The sequence below is a fragment of the Dipteris shenzhenensis genome, chromosome 6 (assembly GCF_047967505.1).
Source record: "Dipteris shenzhenensis isolate YYH24624 ecotype China chromosome 6, Dip_SZ_1.0, whole genome shotgun sequence".
In the NCBI taxonomy this organism is placed as follows: Eukaryota; Viridiplantae; Streptophyta; class Polypodiopsida; order Gleicheniales; family Dipteridaceae; genus Dipteris; species Dipteris shenzhenensis.
The window spans coordinates 29,571,467-29,598,676 of NC_141601.1; the positions used below are offsets into that span (position 1 = coordinate 29,571,467).

The 27,210-nt window shown below is 42.4% G+C and overlaps 1 pseudogene across 1 annotated transcript; it reads left to right on the forward strand.

The window, feature by feature from the left end:
• Positions 1–322: 322 nt before the first annotated feature.
• LOC147901036 (wall-associated receptor kinase-like 20) lies at positions 323–2,893 on the forward strand (annotated as a pseudogene). The gene is made up of 3 exons (XR_015541114.1): positions 323–1,121; positions 1,207–1,266; positions 1,371–2,893. The product of XR_015541114.1 is annotated as a wall-associated receptor kinase-like 20 (transcript).
• The last annotated feature ends 24,317 nt before the right edge of the window (positions 2,894–27,210 follow it).

Sequence of the window (27,210 nt, forward strand, 5' to 3'; positions counted from 1 at the left end):
AGAAGACTTGAGGAGATAAAGAAGGGAAGAGAGAGGGGCTGGGTGAGAGAGAGAGAGAGAAAGTCAACCACTTTAAAGTCTGCATTCAAGTCCAACGAAGGAGAGCTAATAGGAAAAATGCACTTCCAAAAATTCAAGAAATGCGTAATATCTGCTTTCCCAAAATCTCATGGTTGCTAAGGGAGACCAAAAAATAAAAGAAATGCCTAATTTCTGCTCTGCGAAAATCTCATGGTTGCTAATAAGTCTACCCTGAGTGCGATACATACACCAACGTAAGCTGATAAACAGTCGCGTTCTTCGTTCTTGTTTTCTCCACAAAGTTTGAGGTGAGAAGCTACTGCGGCTCCAAGGAAGATGAAGCCTCTGTTGTTGTTTCTGAGTAGTAGTAAGCTGCTGTGCATCGCCATCTTCCTTCTGGCTTCCTCTCAAGTCGCACTCTCATCCGTCGCTTGCCCTCCTTGTGGCAACCTGTCCGTCCCTTACCCCCTCAGCACCTCCCCCTCCTGTGGTCACCCCCTCTACCCCATCACTTGCTCCCCCCATCACTCCCTCCTCGTCTCTGCTCTCTCTGGCTCCTACCCCATCCTCAGCTTCGACCCTCCCCCTCGCTCCTTCATCGTCTCCACTGGCTCCTTCTTGGGTAACTCTTGCATCACTCGTGACTCCCTCTATGGGAACTTCTCCTTGAACCTCTCCGGACCTTTCTTCGTCTCCCCTAATAATACTGTCATGTATATTAATGCCTCCAATCTGCTGCGTCGCTCCCTCCTCCAGTGCTCTCCCCTTAGCCCTTGCGCCCAGGCCCTCACTGTTCTCCCGCAGGAGAGCTGCAAGAAGCTGCTGTGTTGCTCTCACCAACAGACCTATCGTCTTCAAGTATAGCTTTCCTCTCGAGACGGCTTATATCAGCGTGGTAAACTTGCTGAGCGGGACCCCAGCATCCACCTGGAACTACGGTCTTCAGCTGGGATGGAACATACCGCCGGAACCTCCGTGCTCCACTCAGTCTGATTGCGGTAGTAATTCGACCTGCTCCGTTAGCTCGAATGGAGCCGGCAAGCTGTGCTTGTGCAACGATGGTTATGTGTGGGATCCAATCACGGGAACCTGTCCTAAAGGTTAGTCCTTTGTAAGCCCTTAAGTTACTTGTCGGCGTCCTGAAACATTCAATGGCTTCTGAGATTGCTGCTGGTCCTATTGCAGCTCCTTATTGCGTTCGGCAAAGCGGAAGCGTGGATTGCCACAAGTCTGAATACACAATAGGTACTCGTTCCTTTCAGAATTCAAGTACTAAATACCCTTTTTCTACTTTTGCTTCTTCTTCTTCCACTCTTCTGACACCGTCTACTGCAATATTTCGCTTGCAGGTCTCACTCTCGGGTAATTTGTGGGGTTTATCGTACTAATCGTATTATCGACTTTGACATTCATTCTTTTCAGAAGGCGCCAGGCCGCTCAGCGAGCTCGCGCTAAACTAGTCAAAGAGAGGTCCATGATCCTGGCTGCAAACAGTGGCGGAAGGTCTGCCAAATTGTTGAGCCAGCGAGAGATGAAAAGGGCCACAAACGGCTTTGCGCGAGATAGGGTGCTCGGATGTGGTGGATTCGGGGAGGTGTACAAAGGAATTCTAGATGATAGCACGGTGGTGGCGATCAAATCTGCCAAGATCGGAAACATCAAAGGAACAGAGCAAGTGCTAAACGAAGTGCGGGTTCTGTCGCAGGTAAACCACAGGAATCTGGTGAGGTTTCTGGGATGCCGTGTGGAGAGTGAGCTGCCGCTCATGGTACCAATACGAGTATGTCCCCAATAGAAATCTATTTGATCACCTGAACGGTCTGAAAAAGTGCATGCTAGATTGGAGAACACGCTTGAACATCGCTCTGCAATCCGCTGAAGGGCTGTCTTACTTGCACTCAGCAGCATACCCTCCTATGTACCATCGCGACGTGAAGTCGAGCAACATACTTCTCGACAAGACGATGAACGCAAGGGTTGCAGACTTCGGCCTATCTCGCCTTGCAGAGCCCGATCTCACTCACGTCTCTACCTGCGCTCAGGGTACGCTGGGCTACCTCGATCCAGAGTACTACCGCAATTATCAACTGACAGATAAGAGCGATGTCTACAGCTTCGGCGTGTTGCTTCTCGAGCCGGTGACTTCGAAGCGAGCGATCGACTTTAGCCGAGGTCAGGATGATGTGAACTTGGCAGTGCTGGTGCAGGTTAAGGCGGAGCAAGAGAAGCTGGACGAGGTTATCGATCCGAAGCTGTTGGAGGGTGCGTCTAAGGCCTCAGTGGAATCCATGAGATCAGTGCTGTATTTGGCCCTAGATTGTCTGCATGAGAATAGGGTGAGTCGTCCATCCATGAAGGAGGTTGCCGATCAGCTGCAGTATATCATCACACTGGAAGCTGCAGGAGAGAACTCCAACGTCTCGGAGATTGGCCACGTGCTTCCGCTGGCAGGCGTTTGAAGGAAAGCATGAAGGTGCTTGGCTGATGGGCATGGGAAATCTGCATGCTGGCCTGCTCAGTTGCCAGTGAGGCCTGAGCTGAATGAAGCTTCCGAGGGGTTCATACTGATCATCTTGCTGTGAGATGTCGGAGGAGCGACGAAGTTCTGTCAGTGGACTGAAGTGTTGTTGGAAGGTTTGTGCCTTGTGAGCTGCGTATCAGGTGATAGCCAACGGGTAGGTGAGACGTGAACTGGCTTTGGTGTATGAGTTTGTCGAGCTGGACGTGGTGAGAGCATCGGACGTTTCTGCTTGCGTGGATTGATAACATTTTGTTGATAATATGTGATCCTGCAGAGGATCCAGTCAAGGCTGCGAACTTACAGTTAATAGGTTAGGCTACTGAGATCATTTTTGTGTAGGCTCTTGTTGCTCAGGAGGTAAAGTTTGTGTTGGCTTCTTTTGTATTCTCGGACTCGTACTTACAGAAACGCTCTCTGATTGTAAGGGTTCTGAGCTGGTTTCATTCAGCCTTTCGTTTGTTGTGAGTGTCTCTAACAATTCTAATTTTCTACGCCCTCTCCCCTTGCTCTTTACGGTAAGCAGCCTAGAGAGAAGTTTCCCTTTTGTAAGCCCTCATGAAGCCACGGGTACAATTGTAAGCCCTTGATCTGAGCCCTAGAAGATTAAGCCATGAAGCCACATGTACAATTGTAAGCCCTTGATCTGAGCCCTAGAAGATTAAGCCATGAAGCCACATGTACAATTGTAAGCCCTTGATCTGAGACCTAAAAGATTAAGCACTCGCTTTTCTCATTAGTTGTAAAGCAATCCTTCCAAATTTAAAAGAAGACATACGAGATTGAGTTCCTAAAGCTCACTTCTTTGATAGGTCAACCTCATCCCACTCAGGTAATCTTGAAATAAACATTGGCTCTTCTCGTTTGTATGTATGAGCAACCTCATCCCACTCAGGTAATCTTGAAATAAACATTGGCTCTTCTCGTTTCAACGAAATAGTTTAGAGCAAGAGAAAGGGATGGCAGGCCAGAGCGATAGTGTGTGTGAGATTGAAAGTAGTTGTGACGTGGCGATCATAGTAGTGGTTCGCACTGTCTATAGTTATAGGACCTTCGCTTTTCGCTTGGAGCTGCAGAGAGGTAGCGGAAGCCTACCTAGGCTCTATCGTCAAGATTGTTGTAATTACCGTGCCTTCCTACTTCAACGATTATCAATGACAATTAGCAACTAAGGATGCAAGAGCTATTTCAAGCCTTAATGTGATCAGAATCATCGACGAGCCGACTGCAGCTTCTATTGCCTATGACCTAGCACTGGCCATGAAGACTTCAACAATAGGATCATGTTGAGGCCAACCTCCCGAGACTCCCCATTTCTTCATCAAAAGCTGAATTCGAACAGATAATCCCCAATAGTTTCTGGAATTGGTAGAACAGAGCTTGTGTTCTGTCTCTGAGCATTGATAGTGTCTACGTGATTGTTAGTTGAAATCAGCATAGCCCCTGATGGATGACGTAGAAATTGGTCTTTTTGCTACCTTCTTGCAATAGATGGTCATCTTGCTGCAGAGTGATTCTTGGCAAAGGAACCAAAAATGTTATGTTAGAATGCACTTGGGTGTCCACATGACATTGAAGTCGCCTAGGAAGTTGAATTGAAAACAATAAAGTAATCTAATGAAAAGAATCTATCCTACAATGGAAAACCTAAAACCTAACATATCTTAATGATCCTGAAGAACCTAGCCTTACCTACCCTAATAAAGCGATAAATGGAAAATAACAAAACTTGAAACTCTCTCTCTCACCCTCTTCATCAACTCTCCTACACCACAACCACACGTGAGGATGGCCTGAATTGCTTCTTTGTTTCGATAAAAGAATATAGGCTGATCAATTGTCAACGAGTTTGTGATATGGCATTACTAGTTTGCTCATCTAAGAATAGATCTTGTTGATGAATAAAACGTAGAGGAGTTGAAGCAACTGTTGATGTGCTCAAAGATGGAGCTTGAAACTACTTGAGCTGCTGCTAGAGCTCAAAGGAAGGTCTATGAAGGGGGAGCGCACAAGCAGTGATGCTCATCAGGTAGCAACCCCGAGGAGGAGTGCTAAAGCCAAGTGCTTGCATTGGGTGCATGTCAGCCCAACTAGGGGAATACAACTTGGCCTGTCACCACCAAGAATGGAATAATCGACTGATTGTGCGAGCTTGACTGGTTCTTGAGTGCAACTTTCCCATCATCTTCTCTATCCGAATGCCCTCATATTTATTTATTCCTTGCTTAATTCAAAATTTGTGCACTCACAATTCTAGATTTTCCCACCATCGCTATCGAATCTAGTGGGGTTGCATTTTAGTGGGAATACTGTTTGTAATCAAGCCTGCTTTCACCATCCCAACTACCTAATAACCTTGACAATCGGAACTCATAACTGTGTTCCACGGCACTATGAGCATACTGGTTGTTTGCGCTTCTTTTCATGCATTTGTCACAGAGGTCACAATAATAAATCTCAGAAGGGATGAGTTGTACTCTACTCGGCTGGTTCAGATCCTATTATGCAGTAGTCAAAGTGATAGTTGTGTTGATACTATGCCTATAAATGCACTGATCCAAGAAGCAAAAGATGCAAATTTTCGAACAGCATCGAATAGGCCTTTGAGGAGTGATTGTCGGGAGCTTGATCACTAAGTCAACAGACTTTGTATGGAGATGGGAAAAAGAGCACTTCTTTTTCATTTGCATCCCTCCCTTGAGCACAATGTTCGACCATTAGACTTGCATCTTCCATGTTGGTAGGGATAGACGATCTGGAGAAGCTCTTGTGACAATGGGTGAACAAAAATTTATTTTCATCTGGACTGGAATGCTCGCTACCTAGTGGTCTAGCATGAGGAACGAATGATTCTCTAGTGTCGCATGTGGTGAAGTGAATGTTGAGTGTGACAAAAAGGTCGAGGGAAGGGAACTGTACTTGGGTCTAAGAGGAAGGAGAGGGAGCCTAGATTGCGAGGGACACATGTCCATCGCCATCTCCATCACCGTCCTCCGTCACTCCCAATGCAAAGTAACCTTCAAAATACTTTCCTACTCTAGATCCTGCAATCTGATTGCTGGCAAATTATAGTTATGGAACAAGATAATTAGAAGATAGCTTTCTAACGTCCTTTTGGATTGTATGAATTTATTGTAATCATATTTTGGACTAAATACCAAGTACTTTCCAATGATTAATGAATTTTTTTCTTAAAGATTTGATTAGTGCTGGCAAATTTTTGCTCTTCTTAGATGAAGTTTTGATTCATACTTTTACTTTGGAAGAACATCTGATTATTTTGGAGCAAGTTTTGTATGTTTGTTCCCAAGATACAATCTTCCCTTCAACTTAAAAAAGTATAGATATGCTCAAAGAGAACTCAAGAATCTTGGACTTACCATTTGAGTTGCAACAGTTTGACCAGATCTAGCAAAAGTCAAAGCTTTGGCAATGTATTTTGCTTCTCAAAATGCAAAATAGTTGTATCATTTCTTGGTTAAGACATGGCTTAGCTCCCAATTGATGACACCATTGAGAAGACACTTACAAAAGAATGTTCCTTCTCGTTGGACTTTCGTATGTCAGCCAGGCGTTTCAAGCTATCAAGACAACACAATCAAGAAATGGACTTCTAGGGCATGGAGTTATTGCTTTTAATTGATATAATAGTATTTATTTCCCAACTAGTAAGAGTTGTATAATGTAAGTTGTATGGTATGCTTTATAGTCTTTTATTCCCTTTTAAAACAAGTTGTATAATTGGGCAACAATGAAAATTTCACATGTATGTGAATAAGTAGAAGGGCTTTATATCTATGTTGTAGGGTCCATGAAAAGTTTACATAAGCCTCCATAAGAGTTCAAGAATTTAGGAAAAAGTTGCAGGCTTTAGAAGGAAGGTAGGGTTGAGAAAGCTAACTAAGGGTTCCAGGGTTTAGAAAGAGTCATAGGGTTGAGGATATGGATAGCTAGTCTCCTTCTAAACCCCAAAGAGTGGGAGCTTCCTTGAGAGATATACATGTTGGTTTCTACACAATTTTTAGGGTATCTCTTGGGGTATCTACAAAATTTGTAGGGGACTTCTTGGGGCCTCTACACTTTTTGTAACGAAACTCAAGGGTACAAGTCTCCACACTTTTTGTAGGAGATCTCAAAGGTAGGGACCGCCTTTGTAGGAGACCTCTTGAGGATCTCTACATTTTTTGTGGGAGACCTCAAAGGTAGGAACTCTTTTATAGTTGACCCCTAGGCAGTCTCCACACTTTTTGAGGAGACTTCAAGGTCTCTATACATTTTGTAAGAGACCCCTTGGGGTCTCTGCACTTTTTGTAGGGACCTCAAAAATTTTAGACTTTTAGTCTTTATCTCTATACTTAAGTATTTATCTCTCTAGATTGTGATTTTGCAAATATGATCGTTTTTGTTTTAGAGAGTACTTTGGCTATCCTAGTAGATTCCTAAAATTAGTACACACACACACATAATGCTCTCATATTGATTGTTCTCCGGGCTATGCTTTCGATCCCTTCTTTGGCATAAAATTGGGCTCCCAAAAACATACACTTTTACTTGATGTATTCTATTTGTATAGAACTTACTCTCCTTGAACCTTGGCAGTTGATTCATTGTTTGTTGAGAGGGATTCCTGTACGAGAGAAGAAGGAGGAACCTATGGATGATGAGGCTTTTGATTTTATGCATATATTTGGAGCCCATGGGTGAACTTGCAGTATTGACAAATTCAATAGATTTGATTTGAATATTCCTTCTTCTTGTATAGATTTTTGTATTGATGTCATATGTTGTGCCCTAAAGAGCTTCTTGTTTTCACCTAGAGATTGTGAGAGTGCATGCTTTTTGGAGCTTATCTAACGTCTTGTGTTGCCTAAAGTAGATATTCAATATGATCACCTATTCACCTAAGGACCCCTAAGGATTGTGCCTTGATTTTGATATTGAGTGCTCGACATGTTGATGCTCTTCCCTATTCAATGGGGTTTTATTTGTGCATCTATCTACCTAAAGTGAAAAAGCTTGATGGGGTCTTTTTTGTCCAGAAATACTTATCATGGGGTCTTGTGATGAGCTACTCACAAACATGGATGTTTTTATCGAAGGTATAGAAATATAGTATTATAATATACTGGCGAAATTTTTCATAAATTATTTTTAAAAGTTTCAAAGAATTGGCGAATTATATCTTTTGTTATAATTTTTGTTTCAAAACTTGGCTAAATATTCTAGAGCATTTAAAAAACTTTCAATTTTCACAAATATACTAAAAACTAGTTATATTGAAAACTCTGTCTTTTCCGTTTTACATAATTTCAAAATACATAAAATAGCTAGCATTTAGGATGCTGTAGAGTATGCAAATTAAATAGTTCAAAAAAGCTAATTTTATAGCCTTTTCTTTTACAGCTTGACTTCCAGAGTTCTAATGCTCTATCATACGGAAAGCTACTAACATAATAAGAACAAGAGTATAATCTCAAGCTTAGATCTAAGTTATCATCTAGCTTATTACGAAGCTTATTCTTCAAGTAACCGAGAGTACTTAAACACCTTTCATCCTCAACTGAGCCAAGAATAAAAGTTTGACATAAATTTGCAAGCTTGAAGTACTCAGATCTGTTATCTTGTAGGAATGTACTACGAGAGAGCTCGTTCCAAAGCCGAACCATCGAACCTTGCATTTGAACATTTTCCATTAAATTACTTTGCTAGTGCATGACTTCTCCAAAAGGGAAGACTGTGAATAAAGCTTTCCAAAATCCGACAAACCAGCGGGATAAGTCTGGACTGAATGCTTGCTACCTAGTGGTCTAACATATCCTGGCTGCATCAACCACCTATGTTACATCAATCTGCCACTTCTGAAAAAGTCATTAGCACGAGATCGAAGCCCTCTTTAGGAGTTTCGTCTGGGCGAGGGAAACCTGGAAAGCAAAGGATGCACCACTTGTCCTAGGACATTCTAAAAGCATAGAAAATAGAAGGCAGCATCGACCTCCCGGATGCCTAGTTGAAGAATACTACCCTCATCGGCGCATCAGCTCTCCAAGGAGGCACCGTGGATTGAAATCGTGAAGCACTTCATCACCAATTGTAAGTCGATAGGGGCGGGTAAGTAGGTTGGGCTGGGTTGGTACAAGAGATTGATGGCGACTTTCCCCTGCAAGATAAGTGCATCAGACACGGTGGATGGCTTTGTGAGAGCTAGAAGGGGCTTGATAGGGGATGGTAGCCTAAGAGAATCTTTGGTGGAGAGTCACTCCAGACAGGGTTAAGGAGGCCTTCAGGATTCACAATGCGGCTAGCACAAGGAGTCTCTTTTGGAAAGGGCTGAGATCTTGGCAGGACTTGTGGAGCAAGTGGACTGCAGATTGAAAGTCAGAGGAGGACATGAGGGCAGAGTACCGGATGACGAAATGAGAACTAGACCTCATTCGCATGGTAATGAGGTACTGGATCACGGAGTGAGAACTGGACCTCATTCTTGCAAGGGAAAATATGCTAAAAAATCATGCGAACTGTCTTTCCACTATCATACTTGGAGAACCAGGGAGTAACATGGAATAAAGCACCAGAATCTAAAATCCAATCCTAGGAATATGCATCATCTATAGTGGTAAGAAACTCGTAAGAGACCACCTTCCATTTCTTTGATAGAAATTTCCGTCATAAGATTCTGTTCATGTGAGAGAATTTTCATCAAATTCTAATCATTCTATTTGTGAGAGATAGGGAGAGACCTTGCTTGTGAGAGAGAGCTTGTTTTGTGAGATAAAGATCAGTTTCCATTAGCTTTGAAAGAATTCTATTTGAGAGATTTTCGAGAGAGAGAGAGAAAGAATTGAGAGAGATAGTGATTTTTGTCATTGCCTGAGTGCTCCACAAGCACCTAGCTTCAACAAGCAAGCAAGACTGCTCCTGCAACACCTACAACATCTTCAATGACCATAAGGACTTGTACGACCTCTCCAACCAACTGCAACTATAAGCGGCTCCTCCAAGGCACTCTACAAGACCAACTGTAGTAGAGCCGCCATTTATCAACCTATCTACAATTATCTCAACTGCTAGGTGCTTTGACCTCTAAAGACGACCTGAGTAGCTTAACACCAAGCTACTCCAAATAGCAAGGTGCATCTATAGCAGCTCTCATCGACTCATCTGCCAGCAATGGCCGCCATCCGCCAACCAGCTCGGCGCTAATGAGCCTCCAAGGCCATAACACTAGATAGCAGCAAGACAACGATTCAAGCTCCTCGAGCTTCCAACGACATAGCAACGGGCTCTTGCATTACGTACACAGCAAACTACCTATGACATAGCAAGGCGGCGGCAGTCTTTTGCCAGCCAACAAACTCCATACAAGGCTGGCACCATGGAACCTCTGCATCAAAGCATCTTCAAACCAACGCATCAACGAGCGCCAGACCTCCAAGAGTCATTGCCTCACAGATGCCTCCTCGTTGCAATAGATGACTTACCACACAAGGCAGCCCTTATCTACATCCAACAATGAGCCACTCAGCAGTGCATCTGCCAACGACTTCTAGCTCCAAGCTCTCCAACACAAACAGCCATCCAACGGACTCTTGCAGAGCGAGCTCCAAAGCACCTCATGGAACATGAAGCCTACTCTAGCCTCAGCTATAGCCCACAATGACCGACGGGCCATTTTTGCATATACTATAGCCAGACTGCATCGTGCCTCCTACAAGCTATCAACACGCATGCTCTACCCAAGGCAACTGACAAAATGGCTCCAACGAATGACTCCATACAAAATTTGAAGATCCGAATGGAATCTCTTTAGACTTCGGTGACACAGGAATCACCACGTGTCCCTTATCCTCAAGACTTGTCTCTCTCTAAACCACCATCTATCATGTGGCAGATAAGGTTGGGTCCCCTAGCTATGGTTAGGTAATTGTGGACTAGTTAAGTGGGCTAGTTAGGTTAGGCTCAGTTTAGTTTTTGTGGCAACCCTTATCTGATCTACCACATCAGCCTCATCTGACACATCATCACCGACTACCACATCATCATTGACCAGTCAACTTCCATGTCAACACGTTGACCAATCAACGCCTGCCACATCACCTATGCCATGCATTTGCCACATCACCTATGCCACATGATCTGGCCATGTCATCATTGACACATCACCTATGCCACATCAGTTGCCATGTCATCTACCATGTCACCTTTGCTGACATCATCATCTACCACATCATCAGTGCCACGTGGCTGTCTGACCCCTGCAGGCACAGTCTCCTGCCAGGCACACCGTGCACACACTGCATGTGACCACTCTTGCCACCTCAACATAGGGCTTCACAGGCACACCTCTTGCTAGGCATGGTGCCACATCATCATTGCATGTGACCCACAGTGACACATCATCATTGAGCACCATTGCACTCCTTTTGCCCCCCCCTAGATCAAGTCGTATCTCTTGATCCAGGAAGAATTTGAGGGTGCTCCAAAAAGGAAAGTCACTTGATTTTTCATGCTCTACGTGCTTGTCACATCACGCACACGTTTTGATTCAAGTATCACTCACATTCGAGCCTCGCCGCCAACAAAACCACTTCCTACATGCACATCAGCCTCTACATCGACGCATCTAACCCGGCACTTAAAAAGAACGAAAGAAAAGGAATCATTTGTTGATCTTTCATCAATCGATGGTTGGTATAGATCTAGATTAGAGTAGACTAGATTGCCATAGAGGGGACGCTTTGAATCTCCCCAAGTTGCCAATCTAATCCATGCCCAAAATTCTCGACTAGTACCTACTCAGAGTCAGTCCATATGCTCACACATAGTTTCACATCATTACATTACCTGAAACTTGATGTTCATCATTTCAGTGAGTAAACTTCAGAGCTGTTCAGAGGCATTGCCGATTGTTCAATGGGCAGATAGCATATTATTTGATTTCGCACACACATGCCATCATTATAAAGCCTATTTGGCTATTTCACGGCATTGTGCACATCATTTCAGCCTTATAAAGCCTCTTGGCTATTCTTGGCATCATTTGCCACAAGCCTTGTAACACAGATTGGATTTTATATATTGCAATTCTATCTTCACCAATAGTTCAGAGATTTCACTTGTCACAGTCAGTGTTTTGCAGTTGATTCATACAGAGATTTTCATGGCACTTTGAGTACATTTCTTGCACCATGTCTACGACTAGCAACCTCAATCTAGAGGCATCTGCTAAGCTAGAAAACTCCAATTACGGCACATGGAAATACTGAATGGAGACAATTATAGTACTTCAAGACAAATGGGAGTATGTCGATGGATCTACACCTAGACCATTGGACGATCCAGCCACCAGTAGCTCTACTCCACCTATTGTCTCAGAACACTAGCAGTGGGATCTACAATGGGATCTGCAGCTACACAAATGGTTTTTGCACCTATAGCAGATCCTGCCATTGCCTGAGCTCAAGAAGAATGGGATAAGAAAGACAAGTACGCATATCATCTGATCAAGTAGAATGTGCAAGATGTCATGCTAGGACAGCTCAACACAATCAAGACATTGAAAGAAGCATGGGATATATTTGCAACTCTCTACAAGTCCAAGAACACTTCCAAGATTCTCACACTGAGAAAGCAAATTAACAAGAGTTTTCGCAATAGCAGTGAAGTCGATCATGTTTATGTACTCTGGATAAAAGACTACAACAATCAACTTGTAACAAAGCAGGAGAGACTATGAACCCTGTAGAAATAGTTCAAGTAATCCTAAATGGACTAGGAGAGGGATACAAGAATCTAGTCCATAGTATTGCCATCCAACGGCAAATTTTGACATTGGAAGAACTTCAGTTAGTCCTACTTGGTGAAGAACTTAGGACGCAAGCCATTCAAGCACGTAAAGGTCATTCTAATGATCAGGCATTCACAACTTCAGATAGAAGTAGAGGCAGAGGTAGATCATACCAAAAAAGTGGTCATCATTAGCAACCAAATCAGCAAAGTTAGCATCATCATCATCAACATCAGAATCGGCAAAGAGGAAATCATTCCAATCGAGGAAGATTCCAAGGACGAGGGAATGCATCCACCAACATGTCAAACATTCAGTGCAATTATTGTCATAAGTTTGGACACCATGAAAGAGATTGCTGCAAGAAGTGATACGACCAAGGCGGTCAATCTAGCAGTAATCGAGGGAATTTTCACGACAGAGGAAATCATCATGGTGGACATTCTAGACACAGTCATTTTGCAAATGAGCATGGGAATATGTTCCTTGCAAGTGAGGAAATGCAGCAGACTGATATAGTGTACCCAGACAGTGATTACAATCCCAAAGAGGATTTCAGCTACTATCAAGTCAACCAAGAAAAATAAGATCCTTGGTATATTGACAGCGGTGCATCATCTCACATGATAAAATCATCAGGAATGGTTCACAGAGATGAAACCATTAGAAGGTCAAAAAATTGTCATCTACAATACACCAAATCCAGTTCAAGGGACAGGTGTTATCCATATGAACAATTTCATTGGTACGAAAGGATTGGTAAAAGATGTACTCTATGTTTCAAAACTCAGCAAGAACCTGTTGTCAATAGGTCAAATGATGGAACACAATTATTGAGTTATCTTTGATGGAGATGAATGCACTATCAGAGACAAATCCGAAAGATGTCAGCTAGTAGCAAAAGGTGTCGAGAAAGGACGCTTGTACAAAATGCTAGCTACAGTACCAAAAAAGCATGCCATGTCATCTCAACCACAATAGATGCCACTATCTGCAAAATGGCACAAAAGATATGTTCATGTTAATTTCAAGTACTTGTTAGACCTCAAGAATCAGAATATGGCAATTGGGATTCCTAAGCTATAGTTTCTTGGAAAAGTTTGTGAAGCATGCTGCTTTGGCAAACAAAAGCAAACCAAATTTGGCAGAAGTACCTCTTCTCGTGCATGAGGTATTCTTGATTTGATACATACAGATGTATGGGGTTATGCCCAGCAGACCCTCAGCATCAATGGTTCACTTTACTACTTGACTTTCATTGATGACTACAATAGATATTATTGGGTCTACTTTCTAAAAGAGAAATTTGAAGTGTTTTCCAGATTTCAAGAATTCAAAGCCATGGTAGAAAACCAAATAGGTAGAAAGATCAAAGTCGTGAGATCAGATAGAGGAGGTGAATACATGTCTTTAGCATTCATGAACTTTTGCAAAAATTACGGCATTCGAAGACAAGTCACATGTGCAGATACTCCTCAGCAGAATGCAAGAGCTGAAAGGAAGAATGGGACTTTAGCAGATAGTGCTAGATCAATGCTTAGTGAAACGCATCTTCCAAATTAGTATTGGGCAGAAGCAATAGCCACTGTAAACTTTTTGCTTAACAGGCTTCCTACCGAACCGCCGATACAGGGTATGACTCCTTATGAAGCATTCACTGGACACAAGCCACACATTGGGCATCTCCACATATTTGGTTGCATAGCATATGCCCACATACATGATATCATCGCAGGAAATTGGATGCAAAGTCACACAAATGCATCATGGTTGGCTACAGTGAAGAAAGCAAAGCATATAAGTTGTATGATCCCATCAACCCCGCAAGGTCATTATCTCCAGAGATGTAATCTTTGATGAGTAATTAGAATGGAAAACCTCAAATACACAGGAGATGGAAGCATCGACTTCATACTCATTTACAGAAAAGGTTGATGAAGAAGAGCAAGAATTGCCAGAAACACCCTAGGCAGAGCCACAACAGCTCAGAAGGTCTACTAGGGAAAGCAGACCTTCAACCAGATTGACATATGCTCAGAAAGGCAAAGCAATTCAGGTTGAAACTACCAACTATGCTCTTATGACTACCATCATGTCTACAGAAGAGCTAGTGTACTTCGAAGACGTAGTAAATAAGCCAGAATGGCGAATTGCTATGAATGAAGAAATGGATGCTTTGTATAAGAATAATACTTGGGAATTATGCGACCTTCCACCAGGATAGAAGGCCATAGCAAACAAATGGGTATACAAAGTGAAGTACAATCTAGATGGCAGCATTCAAAGATACAAAGCAAGACTAGTTGCAAAAGGATTTGCACAATAATATGGTCAGAATTATGATGAGACTTATGCTCCAGTAGCAAAGATGGATTCCATACAATTCTTAATATCACTAGCAACACTCAACATATGGAATGTGTATCAGCTCAATGTCAAGAATGCATTTCTCAATGGTTACCTAGATGAGGAAATCTACATGGAACAATCAGTAGGTTATGTTGAACCATGAAAGGAGAATAAGGTTTTCCATCTTAAGAAGAGTCTCTACAGCTTAAAGCAAGCACCCAAAAGTTGGTACAATAGAATCAATAAGTATTTTGCTGATTTGGGATACATGAAATCCAATGCAGATCATACACTCTACTACAAAGTTCAAGGGGAAGACATTACTATTGCACTTTTGTACATAGATGATCTGATTGTGACCAGAAGCAAGGATAGTTTCATCACAAAACTAAAACAAGACTTATGTGCAGAGTTTGACATGAAAGATATTGGACTTATGCACTATTGTCTTGGAATTGAGTTCTAGACAGATTCACATAGCACATTCATGAGTCAGCTCAAGTATGTTTGATAGTCTCCTGAAGAAGTTTCATATGGCAGATTGCAAGATTGCAGCCACTCCTTTTGTACAAAGTTTGAAACTTACTAAAGATTCAAAAAAGCCTACAGTCAATGATAGATACTACAGGCAGCTCATTGGATCTCTTATATATCTGACTATCACACGGCCGGATATTTGTTATTCAGTAAGCTCACTAGCATAGTTTATGGCAAAACCAAAAGACTCTTGAGATACATCAGAGGTACAAGACAGTTTGGGATAGAATACAGAGGAAGTCATGCGCGGTTGCATGGATATTGTGATAGTGACTATGCCAGAGATCATGAGACCAGGAGATCTACATAGGGATATGCATTTTTCCTTGGTCAAGGTGCTATATCATGGTTGTCAAACAAACATCCAACTGTTTCTTTGACTTTGACTAAAGTAGAATATAGAGCACTCACTATAGGTGCATGTGAGGCTATATGGCTCAAAAGACTATTGTCAGAAACGGATTACTTTGATGAGTCAAAGCCAATAGCAATATACTGTGATAATCAGTCAGCTCAAGCATTGGCCAAGAATCTAGTATATCACTCTAGGACAAAGCACATTGATGTTAGAGAGCACTTCATCAGAGAAAGAGTGTTATTTGGTGACATCACACTACAGCATTGTGATAGCAAAGAGAATGTTGCGGACATCTTTACCAAACCACTCGTTAAGAGATTTTCGATGCATGTAGGACTTGCTAATATAAGTGGGTACCATGCTTGGCCTATTAGTGGTGGTGGTAGTCTGAATGAGCTTGTAGGACACTTCAAACATATGAGGAAAAAGGTTTATGAATATAGAAGACTTGTCTTGTGTTGAGAATAATAAGATGGGACCACAAAGAAAAATACATGCAACGATCGATGGGATAAATGATGCAATTGATGATATTAGTGACAATGATCATCATGTTATCACTCGAATGCAAGGCAAAGGGGGCAGAGAATATGAGACTTGTCATGTTGTTCATAATATTGTTGCTAGCATGCCAGAGAATATAGTTGGGAGAATCTTGAGTTACGAAGGAGAAAGAGTTCAACCACAAAATTCAAGAGGCATTGGCAACAAATTGACATCAATGAACATGTCTACCAGATTGCCATTTCCAAGATATTATAAGGCATCAAATAATTCTCAAGCCCACATAATATTTTGTTAGATATCGATGCTCCACTCTCGTGTAACTATGCGGGAACTAGCTAACTCTACTTGTAAGCCCCCCATATGAGGAGAAGGCATTTGAGTAGCTCGATTATCTGGTAGGTCCTGGTTTGGACACCAGATGGGGGCCATGTTTGGCCTGATGGCTGGATGACTTCAGATAGAGTTGGCTCACTACCAACTAGGCTACATGCAAGTGCGAGAAGGCATCCCATGACTGACCGCACTGAGGGTAGACGGAGCATTTCCCGGGGTAGCCCACTCTCGGGTTGCAGGGCCCATTTGGAGCCCCAGATGATCCCAGATGGCTCTGGGCCGAACGGCGACCATAAGTCAATTGTTCTATTTTGCGCCACAGTTCTACTGTGTGGTTAGTGGCCTATTTCGAGACTGACATCTAGTCGACCATTTTGGGCAGACTGGGTCGGTCACCCAATTGGGTCTAACCGATTACGACTGGTGGCTATATAAGAGTAAGCCCGTGAAGCCCATCATCATCACTGGCTACAGCAACCCTGATTCCTTAGCATCCACCAGCCTCCGTCCTCTACTGTTTCCAGCATGCCATCGAAGCTTCTCACACAGGAGCGCACGACTGGGAGGCAGCGCCATCTATTGTATTAATTTTATAGTAATCAAATTTTTGATTCTCCATACTATCTGCTTTTCTCTCTTGCATACGAGATCCTGTTATCTATTGAGCACAGACATTGTATTGTTTTCTTACACATTTGATTATAGAGATGAAGATTCAAGGGAAATGGATTCGAGGTTTGATGGTCTTACAACTGGAAAACGCAAGACAATATTTACAAAAAGAAAGTATGTGAGTGTGAAGAGGCGAAGAATCATGGCATCAATTCTAGAACCAAAGAGACATGCAATGTTATCCAAGGAGAATATGGAAAGGATGCTTATGCGAGTTTGTTGCAAGAGACTTTGCATTAGAAAAGTTGGGAAAGATGATTGTGTAGCCATACGCCTTGGTATTTGGAGTAAGATAGTGCCTAATAGACATAACTATCTTCTTCAAGAGTTTTCATGCTTTCTTCATCAAGGCACTGATCAAGATTTGAGCACAAGACACTGTAAACCTAGATTGAAACCCATGGCTAATGGGAAACCCATTTGCAATTGAGGATATCAATGGTTAATTGGACTATCACATGGCACATACTGGACCATATGGGCAGAGGTGAAAGAAAAAGTGGTTCATACAATTCATGGAAATACCTACAAGCTTAAATGCCATGGAAGCACTATAAATGCAACCACAACATTAAAGCGAGTTCTTGAAGACCATGCATTACCCCACAGCCTCATCTTCAACAGCAATGCTAGATGGATGTGTTGAATGTCAACAACATCTTCTCTCATCTTTGTCTTGTAAAGTTTTATTGACAGTTTCTAGGATGACCTTCTTTGTCATTCTCTATGTATTCTTTCTAATTTTACTTCTAAATTACTAATGTTCCAATTTATTACTAACATTGTAGTTTCCTTGATTTATTATGCCTGATCCATCTTCGTCCATAACCCTATTACTTTAATTTATTCATTTGATTAAGTAGACTTTTTCCCTGTGTCGACAATTAATTGGACACGAGACAGATGTAGTGCGCGAGGAATGCGTGCAAGTGCAGGAAATCTTGCTACAATCGGATCCGCAAGTCTACATTCCAGCACTGTGGCAAGTCATGCAGATTCCAATGAAGCTCAAACAGATGGGTGCGTGATGATTCGGGCGCCATAGAACTCAAGACGTGATCCAGGTAGCGTGAAGATCAAGATGCCATGGACGATTGCATGTAGTTGTAAGGTAGTCTTTGGGAGGCCCGAATCGATAGCATTTGGGGAGCCACTCGTTGAACTATCCATTTTGTGCATAGATGGCAAAAAGGAGGATAGAAGGCACAGTTGATGACACAAGTGGCTCGAGCTGTTGTTGTTCAACCATCTATTGGGGGACTTTCTCTCAACAGGCGCAACATTGGCATTTGAATGGAGCACAATAGCTAGTGCGCTGTTGCTACTGGGACTAACAAGAGCAGCTCCCATCTTTGTAGCGACCTTTGCATATGCGAGTTGAAGCCCTTGGAGCTATATCCTTACTTTATGTTCTTGCGAGAGAGAGAGAGAGAGAGAGAGAGAGAGAGAGAGAGAGAGAGAGAGAGAGAGAGAGAGAGAGAGAGAGAGAGAGAGAGAGAGAGAGAGGGGGAGGGAGCGAGGGAGAGTTCAAAGGTTTACATTAAGTTATTTAATGCTCTAAATTTTCTTACTTATACCCTTTATCGTTATATATGCAAATCAAAGATGGCCTATCAACCCCCTTTTGGCTATACTCGAGTTCCTCACCATTACAACCCTCTTGCTCCCAACAATCCCCCCATCCCTCTATTTCCAATCCCTCTCCTTTGCATGCCTCTAGACCTCCTTGCTCCCAACACCCCCCCCACCTTTCTTTTCCAAATTCCTCTCCTTTGCATGCCCCTAGCAATGCAATGATGCACAGGTGATTGGCAATATGCCTCTTTTATATCCTCCTCACGTGAATTCACAAGCCACCCATTTTTCCACGTCCACCCTTCACTCCTATGCGTGTTGCAACTGTGGATCTTAATTTTGACTCTCAAGACATTATGTATGATCATAGCATAGATGTTTCCCTTCCACGCAAGATGTTGACCCTCCATCAATGTATTCTTCCTTGTGTCCTGAAGCAGTGACATTGAACACCACACCTCCTTTAATAGACTCTCAAGCCATAGATTTTGCCAAAGAACCCCATGCGGGAAAGTCCGCCACAAAAACTCCAAAGGCCAAGGCAAAAGCCAAAGAGTGCAAGGAAAAGGGGGCAAGAAAGGGAGGTTGAAATGGACGCTGAAGTCCATGGGCATTCTTTGTGCTTGCCAAGCTCGATAAAAGTCACATAGAAGGAGGAATTCGTAAGAAGATCTTAACGATTGAGGAGAAATGGGCCAAAATTTCTTTAGCTTGTGCCCAGCAAGACCACATCACATCGGAACAAACACATGATAAATTTGGGAAGCTATAGCCAGCTTATACATGTGTTTGTGATTGGGAATACATCATTTGGAAATTCTTCCTATTTTTCCATGACTCCGGATGAGCGACTAGAAGAGGGCTTCACCCATAAGGATGTGGATCAAGAACTACAAAACATGATGAAATATATTTTTGGAAAGTCTAGGAATGTGAATCCCAAAGTGGATATTCTTGACTCCTTGACAGAAGGTGTGATCAACTTCCCTATTTCCATGAATCTTCATAATGTTTTATATTATTCAAATCCTATATTATATTGTCTTGCATGTTGAACTAACTATTATGTCTAAGAAATTATTTCGTAATGTATCTAGATTTGCCACATTCCCCCGATGGAGCTGCCATGAGAGAAGAATCCCCAAGAGTAGGTAGGAATGGCGGCACCCTAGAGGTGATTGTGTTGGATGCCTCTACCTCAGCAAGCACTAGCATTCGTAGGAAGACTAGGCATAGGACGATGGAGCAGTGAATGGAAGAAACTAAGAAAAATTTCTCTGAGGCACTTGGAAAGCTGAGGATGGAAAGAACAAGCGCCACAAGGAGTTCATAGAGGCACAAAAGGATATTGGAAGAGGGATAGCCTCCTCCATGGAGTTGGTAGCCAATGCCTCGAATAGGATTGCAGAACTCTTTTGAGACCTATGTACTTCATTGCATACTTTTATTGCAATATTCATGCCATTGGATTCCATGTCTATGATGTATCGTGAACTTTCATTGAATTGATATTTCATGTGTTTGTTGTTTGCATTGGGATTTCTTTGGAATAGTTGTTTGCTTAAAATGATGATGTAATTTATTGTTTCTCATAGAAAGTTATTCACAGTATTTGCATTCTTGCAGCATTGCGATATGGACCATGATCATGATGCACGAGATCTTATGCTGCATGAACAACTGCTTCCTTAAAGGCAACTCAATTCCTTTGATTACACCATTTGAAGTTTTGTTGATGAGGAACCAGCCCAAAGCATCAGCAGTAGCAATGGCATAGCGGAGAGGGACAATGGGGTAGCCTTGTCTAATGGATCTTTTCAACAAGAAAGGTGAAGACATCTCACCATTGATGCACACCTCGGCTGAGGCATTTCAAACCAAAAGTTTGACCGAAGAGATGAAATTTGGACCAAGTCCTATATCTCTCATGGATTGAGTTAAGACTTCCCAATCAAGGCTATCATAGGCTTTATCGAAATCTACTTTGATAAAGCATATATCTTGACCCAATTCCCTAGCATGTTCATAGCCTTCCCAGATATCTACTTTGATAAAGTAGATATCTTGACCCGACTCCCTAGCATGTTCACAGCCTTCCCAGATGTTGACAATAGCCTCTAGGAGGGGGCCTCCCTTTTATAAAACCCTTCTGTTCCTACAAGATCCATCTGTCCATCTTATGCTAAATCCTTAGGGCCAAAGCTTTGGTGAAGATTTTGTAGCTGCATTTAAGCATGGTTAGAGGTCTCCAATTTTTAATCACATCATTCCTACCTTCTTTGGGAATCAGCTTGATTATACCACTGTTCATATGCTCAGGGAGAGATGAGGTAGAAACACTTTTGTGTCAAACCTCAAGAAGTTTGGGGCCTACACAATCCCAAAAGGATTTGCAAAACCCAACAGGAAGGTTGTCCTCTCTTGGGGTTTTTCCATCCTTCATAACCAGCACCACTTCCTTGAGTTCCTTCAAAGAAAGAGGTGCCTCCAAACTCTGAAGATCTAGACCAATGATTACTTCTTGTCTTGTAGCTTGGCATCTGTGCCACGCTCATACCACTTCTTCATTTGACTGCATAGTACTTGATAGCAAGTTCTTAAAATGGTCACAAACAAAGTCATTGTTTTCAGTGTCTGACTGCACCCATCTATTTTCATTGACTTCAAGAAAAGTGATTTCCTTAGAAGCTCTTTTCCTACGAATGATCTTGAATGTTTCCATGGTAGGTTTATCCAGTTTGCCTACCCACCATCTTCTGGTGTACAGTCTAGCTAGCTGAAGAGTATTTTATGAGCTCCAGCCTAGCAAGCTCACTCTTGGTAAGGCGAAGGTCAATTTGTACTTGAAGAACCCCGTTGCACACCTCGATCTCCAAAACATCGAATCTCTTTTTGATAGCATCTAGCCTCTTGCGACAAAATTTATCTCTAAGTTTTCTAGCCTGTTTTAATATTTCCTAAGTTTCAAGAACATTCCTAGCCAAAAGTCTACAAGTGTTAGCTCTTTAACTTTGCTTCGCACAGTTCCTACCTAGACAAGACTGGGGTCATCCTTAAACTAGGATGAGGCCCTGCTTCCTGATCCAAAGTCGCACGTAACCAATAGAGGTTTGTGGTCAGAAATTGCAAGAGTAGAAAAGACAGTAACTCTGGATTTGGAGGAGATTCTGAGAGAGATAAGCTCTGTCAAGCCTTGCTTCCCTCCTGAGATCACCTATCTGCCTGTTGGATCACGTTAGGTCCCCTACACAATTCATGTCAACCAATTGAAGATATTATTTAAGGTCGCTCCATGATTGGAGCTTAGATCCTCTTATCGTAGTACCTTTTCCCAACCATCTATCTGTGTTGCTTTCTACCATGTTAAAATCACCTATCATCACAACCTCATCACAAAGACAGGATAGGGACTGCCAAGTTGTACTTCTTTCATGAGATAGCTTGTGGGGGCATAAACTGAAACTAACAACAACCTGATTCCTTTGAGAAGACATTTCAACATGATCCATCTATTGCCTTAGTCAACCACAACATTTAGAACACTCTGGGAGGAGTCTGGGAGTAGTGTGACAAAATTCCAATAGTACTCCCTCCTCTACCACCTTCATGGGAGGTGGTATACCATGTCCTCCTCTTATCAATACACTTGAGTCTTGTGACTAAAGCATCACCTATAGTTTTAACCTCTTATAGAGCTGGAGAAAGAGAGTTTTCTCTTAGCTAAGTGGCCAAAATACCTACCATGTTGGGGTTAGTGAGACCACATATGTTCAGGGATAGGAATGAAATGGGTTTACTTACCATGCTTTTTCTGCCCCTTTTTATCCCTAGGGTTTGGGCTATTTGCATGCGTAGAAGGACCTTTGGCTATCGACAAACTCCTCTTATTGTGTGCCATGAAAGTTGGTTTACCTTTGACCACTATATCTTTATTCGCTTGAGGAGGAAGAGGAAGATCTTCCTTTGAGTCATCAAAGTCCTCAGTCAACATATCATCGCTCTTGTTGACTTCATCTTCAAAATACTTGGCCCATTCTTCTCCCGGTTCATGATTGGGAATGAGATGGAGGTTGGGTTTAGGAATCAGCTCTGACAAAGCCTTGAAGGCATTTTTCATCAGGATGTCAGAGTAAGCTTGAGCTTAGGCTGAGGGATGCTAACATCTTTCGGTTTAGATGGGCTACTTGGACGCTCAGGAGCTTCCGGCTCTTTGGGTATCCACTTTTCCTTAGGAACCTGAGGAGGTTCAGTGTTCCCTTTGGGCTTGGTTCTCTTCAAGGGATAGTTCTTAACTATATGGTCACAAAGGCCACATAGAAAACATGAATTTGACAAGTTCTTATATAGAACTTTTTGCTCTCTGATCACTCCAAGCTTGCAATTGAGGATTACAATAGTTTCAAGGAGATCTTCTGCTAAATGTAGGTGGATGCACACCTGCAGGTTCCCCCGAGGATTAATGAACTGCTCTCTTTCGACACTTACCACTTCTCCTAAGTTGCTGCATATTGATGCAGCTTGACTACACAGTGAAAATGGCAAGTCAGGCAACTCTACCCAGACCGGAAGAATAGTGGACCTAGGATTATCCGGGCTAAAGGACAAAGACCATTTATCAAGATACAATGGTTGATTACGCACTATCCACAGAAACCATGAAGTAGAGCTATCGATGCAAACTTAGTTCTTTCAAAAATAAACATGAAGTACCCTCATTGAAGGAAGAGGACATTGGTGACTATGTGACCTCTTCCTATTCCAGTTGGTTCAAACCAGTTCTCAAGGAAAGTAGTCGAAGGTTGCAGACCATGCAGGTATCCGATGAGTGCACGTGATTCTAGCCATTCGACAGATTCTTCAAGAAGGCCTTCATCAACCTGTGCAAAAACAACTTTACTTGATTCAACAGTCGCCCTCTCTCTTGGAAGGCCTAAGATCGCCTCTTGAAATTCTCATGGAGCTTCAGGTGTTCGGACTCCAGTCGCTAGGCTATTGAAGGTGGGGGTGGCATCGTAGTTGCCTCTGTGGGAGTTCTTGGAGGACGACACACCATTTTCTTGGGCGGGCTTCACAAGATTGGTTTGGGACCCGTGCTTTGCTTCTTGTACTCCCTCTTGTCCGGGAGCTTCCAGAAGGTTTTGTCGTTCTCTGAAAGGAGCTGAGAAGAAGCCCCCTTTGCTTTGTTGAAGAGCCCCCATGTACGAGGAGCCAGATGTTGCAACTTGTCTAGCGTGGCTAGCAGTCAGTTTTCCAAAGTGGAAAGCACCACGATTTGCTAACTTGCCCAACCTACTTCCTCCATGACCTGAGATGATTAAGGCATTACCTTGTTCAATGGTTCTTCATTGGGAATGAGTAGGAGCTGACTAGATTTCTTTGCTTCAGCATCTCAAAAGGGCTCTAACCGTTGTGCATTTATGTCACCGACTTGTTAACTGCAGATGCGGTTGGTACACTACCCATGAATAATAGCTGGATGACAGCTATCCTTATGTACTCTAGTTTGTGGCTCAGTTAGTATGCCACCTTAGTTAGCTGAGTTTGGTTTGAGACCCACATATAGGGTTCTTCTATTTCTTTGTACAAGAGCTCTTTTGGCTTTCACAACTAAGAAGAGAAAAATTGTTTTCAGCCTCCACCTTTGTGTGTATTCCCCCATTGTGTATGTGAGAAAGCCGTAAGTGAGACTCCTTCCTTCTCTCCCACTATCTTCACATGGTATCAAAGCTTGGTTCGTGGTAAGGAGTTCAAGAAAGTAATCCAAGTTCACGGTGTCCTGGTAAGAGGACCAGTGTTGCTTTCCTTTTTTGAGTTTAGGAGCAACTCTCTGTAGGTAGCACAGCTGGAAAGTGCAAGAGTGCATTGTCTCAGATTGAGACGCCCTTCCAGTGTGGCGAGAGGGCAATATATGCTGCAAGGCCATTTCGAGGCCCATTTTGGAGGCGGATGTTCTCCGCAAGCACTGAGAAAAAGGCCCTGTTTTTGCTATGCGACCACTGCTCTGCAGGTCGGTGAAAAGTTGCCGCAGAAATTGCATCGTATGCCTGTACACAGAGATACTGGGAGTTATAGAATCACCCTTATTGCCTATTGATGCAAAATCGTCGCTAGGAAGTGACGATTTTGCACTGTGGTCAAATACCACTTTTGTCAGTTTTGCAGATTTGCCCGTGTGAGGCAGAAGCTGTATTTTTTGCAATGACAGAATATTTTGCAGTGTTCTGTAATGGCGTCTGATTCTCTTTCATAGATTGTCACTGAAAATCTTGACAAGAACAACTTCCAAGCATGGAAGTTTAGAATAACAAATTTCCTTATGGGAAAAGGCTATTGGGAGTTCATTACAAGAAATGAAGAAGAACCAGTTCTTCCTAATGTTCCCAATCAACAGGAAATGCATGCATTTAAAGGATGGCACGAGAGAGCCAGAAAAGTTATGTACTGGCTGTCTATCAGTATTTCAGATTCTATGATTGTGCATATTCAGGATGCAAGTACGCCAAAGGAGGCATGGGATACTTTGGCAAAAATGTACAGCACAAATATGCAAGCCAGGAAAATGCAGCTCAAGTAGGAGTTGCACAATGTGTAGAGAGAAAATATGATCATTAATGACTACCACATGAAGGTGAAGAAAATTGCATATGCACTTGCTTCCATTGGGTTGCTAGTGGAAGATGATGATCTAGTTTCTGTGACCTTGAATGGTCTAGGAAAGGATTATGCACAGTTCCGGACATCCATTGCCGTCTGTGAAAAATTTTGTGATTTTGAGGAGTTGTTTGCTCTTCTAATTTCTGAGGAACAAAGAAATGGTGGTGCATCTTCTTCAAGAGGAACTTCAAAAGAAGCTGTCTTCTACTCAAATGCTAGAAGAGGTAGAGGCAGAGGTAGAGGAGGCTGATCTGGAGGCCATGGTAGAAATCAGAATATGTAGCAAACTCAAGAAAACTAGTCCTTTGGAGGAGGACGTGGTAACTCTAGAGGCAAGGGGAGCCAAAGAGGTCGTGGTGGATGGCAGAGAAGCCAAAATGCAAATAGCAATGTCAAATGCTACTATTGTGGTAAAATGGGTCATATGGCTAAAGATTGCTACCAAAAGCAGAATGACATTATGAATGGAAAATTGCAGCAAGGCAATTATGCATCCTCTAGTAGACAGGGTGATGATAGAAATGAGCATTTGTTTATGGTGCAACACATGACCAATTCTGTGACAAGTACAGAAGAAAGTAATGATGTGTGGTATGTTGACTCAGGTGCGTCAAACCACATGACAAGTCATGCAGAATGGATGCAGGATGCAAGGAAAATGGAAAGACCAGGATTTGTGGAGACTGGTGATGATACTGCACATCCTATTGTGCAGATTGGTAAAATTCCTTTGTCTATGCAGGATGGGAAAAAGAAATACCTGTCCGATATATTTCATGTCCTGAATATCACCAAGAACTTGGTTTTTGTTGGTCAAATGGTTGAGTAGGGCTTGCAGCTCAGATTTAATCCTCATGGATGCTTTGTTGAGGATATGAAAAATAACGGTCGCTTGATAGCAAAAGGAAAGAAGAAGGGCAATATGTTTACGTTGGATGTGGACATGCCTGAATTGAGTGCAGCAATATTTGCACATGGGACTGGTGTAGTTGTAGATATTGATATCTAGCATAAACACATTGGTCATGTTAATGTACAATGACTTAAATCAATGCAGGCCCAAAATATTGTTCTAGGATTGCCTAAATTCAAGGTTGTAGAAATGCATAAGGTATGTGAAGCCTATCAATTTGGAAAACGGGCAAGGAAACCATTTCCTAGACATGTTCAAGAGAGTAGGAAGCCATTGGAATTAATCCACTTTGATGTGTGGACTACTAAAGCTGCATCTATTGGAGGCTGTCATTATTTTTTCACTTTTATTGATGACTACAACAAAAAAGTTTGGGTGTATTTTATGAAAAAGAAGTGAACTTTGGGCATTTCAAAGCTTTTAAATCTATGGTTGAAAAAGAAACAGGCCTGCAAATAAAATGCCTAAGGTCAGATGGAGGGGGAGAGTACCTCTCAAATGAGTTTGCAAGGTTCCTGCAAGAGCATGGCATAAAGCAGCAATATTCATGCAGTCATACTCCACAGCAAAATGGACTTGCAGAAAGGAAAAACAGGCATATTGGAGAGGTGTCTCGGGCCATGCTAAATGAAAAAGACCTACCAGATTATTATTGGGCTGAAGCACTTACTACAATAATTTACATAATGAATAGGACTCCCACTGCAGTAATACATGGCATGACGCCAGAGATGTATACTGGTAGGAAACTAGATATTTCTCATTTGAAAATTTTTGGTTGCATTGCCTATGTTCATGTGCCAAATGAGTTGAGGTCCAAGTTGGATCCAAAAGCTGAGAAGTGCATCTTTATTGGTTATTCTCTGCAGCAGAAAGGGTATAGATGCTATAACCCTTCTACTCGTAAGTTTACAGTGAGTAGAGATGTTGTTTTTTATGAGATGAGCAGCTAGTATAAACCAGTAAATGTGATTGATGATATAGATGCA